Raw genomic sequence first — 6,000 nt, 5'->3', positions numbered from 1 at the left:
AAGATTACGCTAGGTGGAGCGATTTAATGCGATTTCATCTAACCTCGCTCCACAAAAGCATATGGGATGTTGTTGAGTTTGGTGCGCAGGTACCATCCGTAGGGGATGAGGATTATGACGAGGATGAGGTGGCCCAAATCGAGCACTTCAACTCTCAAGCTACAACAATACTCCTCGCCTCTCTAAGTAGAGAGGAGTATAACAAAGTACAAGGGTTGAAGAGCGCCAAGGAGATTTGGGATTTACTCAAGACCGCGCATGAAGGTGATGAGCTCACCAAGATCACCAAGCGGGAAACGATTGAGGGGGAGCTCGGTCGGTTCCGGCTTCGCAAAGGGGAGGAGCCACAACACATGTACAATCGGCTCAAGACCTTGGTGAACCAAGCGCGCAACCTCGGGAGCGTAAAGTGGGATGACCACGAGGTGGTTAAGGTTATTCTAAGATCACTTATTTTCCTTAACCCTACTCAAGTTCAATTAATCCGTGGCAATCCTAGATATACCAAAATGACCCCCGAGGAAGTTATCGGGAATTTTGTAAGTTTTGAGTGCATGATCGAAGGCTCGAGGAAGATCAACGAGCTTGACGATGCCACCACATCCGAAGCCCAACCCGTTGCATTCAAGGCAACGGAGGAGAAAAAGGAGGAGGCTACACCAAGTCGACAACCAATCGACGCCTCCAAACTTGACAATGAGGAAATGGCGCTCGTCATCAAGAGTTTCCGCCAAATCCTCAAGCAAAGGAGGGGGAAAGACTACAAGTCCCGCTCCAAGAAGGTTTGCTACAAATGTGGTAAGCCCGGTCATTTTATTGCTAAATGTCCTATATCTAGTGACAGTGACCGAGGCGATGACAAGAAGGGGAGAAGAAAGGAGAAGAAGAGGTACTACAAGAAGAAGGGCGGCGATGCCCATGTTTGTCGGGAATGGGATTCCGACGAGAGCTCAAGCGACTCCTCCGACGACGAGGACGCCGCCAACATCGCCGTCACCAAGGGACTCCTCTTCCCCAACGTCGGCCACAAGTGCCTCATGGCAAAGGACGGCAAAAAGAAGGTTAAATCTAAATCCTCCACTAAATATGAATCCTCTAGTGATGACAATGCTAGTGATGAGGAAGATAATTTGCGTTCCCTTTTTGCCAACCTTAACATAGCTCAAAAGGAAAAATTGAATGAATTGGTTAGTGCTATTCATGAAAAGGATGACCTTTTGGATTCCCAAGAGGATTGTCTAATTAAAGAAAACAAAAAACATGTTAAGGTTAAGAAGGCTTATGCTCTTGAAATTGAGAAATGTGAAAAATTATCTAGTAAGCTAAGCACTTGTCGTGAGATGATTGACAACCTTAGAAATGAAAATACTATTTTAAGTGCTAAGGTTGATTCTCATGTTTGTAATGTTTCAATTCCCAATCCTAGAGATAATAATGATGATTTGCTTGCTAGGATTGAAGAATTAAACATTTCTCTTGCTAGCCTTAGATTAGAGAATGAAAATTTGATTGCTAAGGCTAAAGATTTTGATGTTTGCAAAATTACAATTGCCGATCTTAGAGATAAGAATGATATACTTCGTGCTAAGATTGTTGAACTTAATTCTTGCAAACCATCTACATCTACCATTGAGCATGTCACTATTTGTACTAGATGTAGAAATGTTGATATTGATGCTATTCATGATCATATGGCTTTAATTAAACAACAAAATGATCATATAGCAAAACTAGATGCTAAAATTGCCGAGCATAACTTAGAAAATGAAAAATTTAAATTTGCTAGAAGTATGCTCTATAATGGGAGACGCCCTGGCATCAAGGATGGCATTGGCTTCCAAAGGGGAGACAATGTCAAACTTAATGCCCCTCCAAAGAACTTATCTAACTTTGTTAAGGGCAAGGCTCCCATGCCTCAGGATAACGAGGGTTACATTTTGTACCCTGCCGGCTATCCTGAGAGCAAAATTAGAAAGATTCATTCTAGGAAGTCTCACTCTGGCCCTAATCATGCTTATATGTATAAGGGTGAGACATCTAGTTCTAGGCAACCAACCCATGCTAAGTTGCCTAAGAAGAAAATTCCTAATGCATCAAATGATCATGCCATTTCATTTAAAACTTTTGATGCATCTTATGTGCTTACTAGCAAATCCGGCAAGGTAGTTGCCAAATTTGTTGGGGGCAAACACAAGGGTTCCAAGACTTGTGTTTGGGTACCCAAAGTTCTTGTGTCTAATGCCAAAGGACCCAAAACCGTTTGGGTACCTAAAGTCAAGAACTAAAATTGTTTTGTAGGTTTATGCATCCGGGGGCTCAAGTTGGATACTCGACAGCGGGTGCACAAACCATATGACTGGGGAGAAAAGAATGTTCTCCTCATATGAGAAAAACCAAGATCCCCAACGAGCTATCACATTCGGGGATGGAAATCAAGGTTTGGTCAAAGGACTTGGTAAAATTGCTATATCTCCTGACCATTCTATTTCCAATGTTTTTCTTGTTGATTCCTTAGATTACAACTTGCTTTCTGTTTCCCAATTATGTCAAATGGGCTACAACTGTCTATTCACTGATGTAGGTGTCACTGTCTTTAGAAGAAGTGATGATTCAATAGCATTTAAGGGAGTGTTAGAGGGTCAGCTATACTTGGTAGATTTTGATAGAGCTGAACTCGACACTTGCTTAATTGCTAAGACTAACATGGGTTGGCTCTGGCATCGCCGACTAGCCCATGTTGGGATGAAGAATCTTCATAAGCTTCTAAAGGGAGAGCACATTTTAGGATTAACAAATGTTCATTTTGAGAAAGACAGGATTTGTAGCGCATGCCAGGCGGGGAAGCAAGTTGGAGTCCATCATCCACACAAGAACATCATGTCGACCGACAGGCCGCTTGAGCTACTCCACATGGATCTATTCGGCCCGATTGCTTACATAAGCATCGGCGGGAGTAAGTATTGTCTTGTAATAGTGGATGATTATTCTCGCTTCACTTGGGTATTCTTTTTGCAGGAAAAATCTCAAACCCAAGAGACCTTAAAGGGATTCTTGAGACGGGCTCAAAATGAGTTCGGCTTGAGGATCAAGAAAATTAGAAGCGACAACGGGACGGAGTTCAAGAACTCTCAAATTGAAGGCTTCCTTGAGGAGGAGGGCATCAAGCATGAGTTCTCTTCTCCCTACACACCTCAACAAAATGGTGTAGTGGAGAGGAAGAATCGAACTCTTTTGGATATGGCAAGAACCATGCTTGATGAGTACAAGACACCGGACCGGTTTTGGGCCGAAGCGGTCAACACCGCCTGCTACGCCATCAATCGGTTATATCTTCACCGAATCCTCAAGAAGACATCCTATGAACTCCTAACCGGTAAAAAGCCCAACATTTCATATTTTAGAGTTTTTGGTAGCAAATGCTTTATTCTTGTTAAAAGAGGTAGAAAATCTAAATTTGCTCCTAAAACTGTAGAAGGCTTTTTACTTGGTTATGACTCAAACACAAGGGCATATAGGGTCTTTAACAAGTCCACTGGACTAGTTGAAGTCTCATGTGACGTTGTGTTTGATGAAACTAACGGCTCTCAAGTAGAGCAAGTTGATCTTGATGAGATAGGTAATGAAGAGGCTCCATGCATCGCGCTAAGGAACATGTCCATTGAGGATGTGTGTCCTAAGGAATCCAAAGAGCCTCCAAATGCACAAGATCAACCATCCTCCTCCATGCAAGCATCTCCACCAACTCAAAATGAGGATGAGGCTCAAGATGATGAAGGGCAAAATCAAGAAGATGAGCCACCTCAAGATAATGGCAATGATCAAGGGGGAGATGAAAATAATCAAGAAAAGGAGGATGAGGAAGAACCAAGACCGCCACACCCAAGAGTCCACCAAGCAATCCAACGAGATCACCCCGTCGACACCATCCTCGGCGATATTCATAAGGGGGTAACCACTAGATCTCGTGTTGCTCATTTTTGTGAACATTACTCTTTTGTTTCCTCTATTGAGCCACACAGGGTAGAGGAAGCACTTCAAGATTCGGATTGGGTGGTGGCGATGCAAGAGGAGCTCAACAATTTCACAAGGAACGAGGTATGGCATTTAGTTCCACGTCCTAACCAAAATGTTGTAGGAACCAAATGGGTCTTCCGCAACAAGCAAGACGAGCATGGTGTGGTGACAAGGAACAAAGCTCGACTTGTGGCCAAAGGATACTCCCAAGTCGAAGGTTTGGATTTCGGTGAAACCTATGCACCCGTAGCTAGGCTTGAGTCAATTCGCATATTATTAGCCTATGCTACTTACCATGGCTTTAAGCTTTATCAAATGGACGTGAAAAGTGCCTTCCTCAATGGACCAATCAAGGAAGAGGTCTATGTTGAGCAACCTCCCGGCTTTGAAGACAGTGAGTATCCTAACCATGTTTATAGGCTCTCTAAGGCGCTTTATGGGCTCAAGCAAGCCCCAAGAGCATGGTATGAGTGCCTTAGAGATTTCCTTATTGCTAATGGCTTCAAAGTCGGCAAGGCCGATCCTACACTCTTTACTAAAACTCTTGAAAATGACTTGTTTGTATGCCAAATTTATGTTGATGATATTATATTTGGGTCTACTAACGAGTCTACATGTGAGGAGTTTAGTAGGATCATGACACAGAAATTCGAGATGTCGATGATGGGGGAGTTGAAGTATTTTCTAGGATTCCAAGTCAAGCAACTCCAAGAGGGCACCTTCATTAGCCAAACGAAGTACACTCAAGACATTCTAACCAAGTTTGGGATGAAGGATGCCAAACCCATCAAGACACCCATGGGAACAAATGGGCATCTCGACCTCGACACGGGAGGTAAGTCCGTGGATCAAAAGGTATACCGGTCGATGATTGGTTCATTGCTTTATTTATGTGCATCTCGACCGGACATTATGCTTTCCGTTTGCATGTGTGCAAGATTCCAATCCGACCCTAAGGAATCACACCTTACGGCCGTAAAACGAATCTTGAGATATTTGGCTTATACACCTAAGTTTGGGCTTTGGTACCCTCGGGGATCCACGTTTGATTTGATTGGTTATTCGGATGCCGATTGGGCGGGGTGTAAAATCAATAGGAAGAGCACATCGGGGACTTGCCAGTTCTTGGGAAGATCCTTGGTGTCTTGGGCTTCAAAGAAGCAAAATTCGGTCGCTCTTTCCACCGCCGAAGCCGAGTACATTGCCGCAGGTCATTGTTGCGCGCAATTGCTTTGGATGAGGCAAACCCTGCGGGACTACGGTTACAAATTAACCAAAGTCCCTTTGCTATGTGATAATGAGAGTGCAATCAAAATGGCCGACAATCCCGTCGAGCATAGCCGCACTAAGCACATAGCCATTCGGTATCATTTTCTTAGGGATCACCAACAAAAGGGGGATATCGAGATTTCTTACATTAATACTAAAGATCAATTAGCCGATATCTTTACCAAGCCACTTGATGAACAATCTTTTACCAGACTTAGGCATGAGCTCAATATTCTTGATTCTAGAAATTTCTTTTGCTAGCTTGCACACATAGCTCATTTGAATACCTTTGATCATATCTCTTTTATATGCTATGACTAATGTGTTTTCAAGTCTATTTCAAACCAAGTCATAGGTATATTGAAAGGGAATTGGAGTCTTCGGCGAAGACAAAGGCTTCCACTCCGTAACTCATGCTTCGCCATCACTCCGAGCAACTCTCTATTCCTTGGGGAGAAATGAGCATAAAAAAAAGGGGGGTCTTCGTCCTTGGGAGAAAGTAAGAGCCCAAAGCAAAAGGACCGGATTTCGTCTTTGGTATAATCTTAACTCATTTACTTATGACCAAAGGGGAAGAAATTACTTCGAGGGCTCTAATGATTCCGTTTTTGGCGATTCATGCCAAAAAGGGGGAGAAATGAGCCCAAAGCAAAAGGACCGCACCACCACCACCAAATTCAAAAACTTAGTGCTTTCCAAAAGTATTTATCATTTGGT

Source organism: Zea mays, chromosome 6, assembly GCF_902167145.1.
Source record: "Zea mays cultivar B73 chromosome 6, Zm-B73-REFERENCE-NAM-5.0, whole genome shotgun sequence".
NCBI lineage: Eukaryota > Viridiplantae > Streptophyta > Magnoliopsida > Poales > Poaceae > Zea > Zea mays.
The sequence above is the reverse complement of the archived record's forward strand: the minus strand, read 5'-3'. Positions refer to the sequence as shown.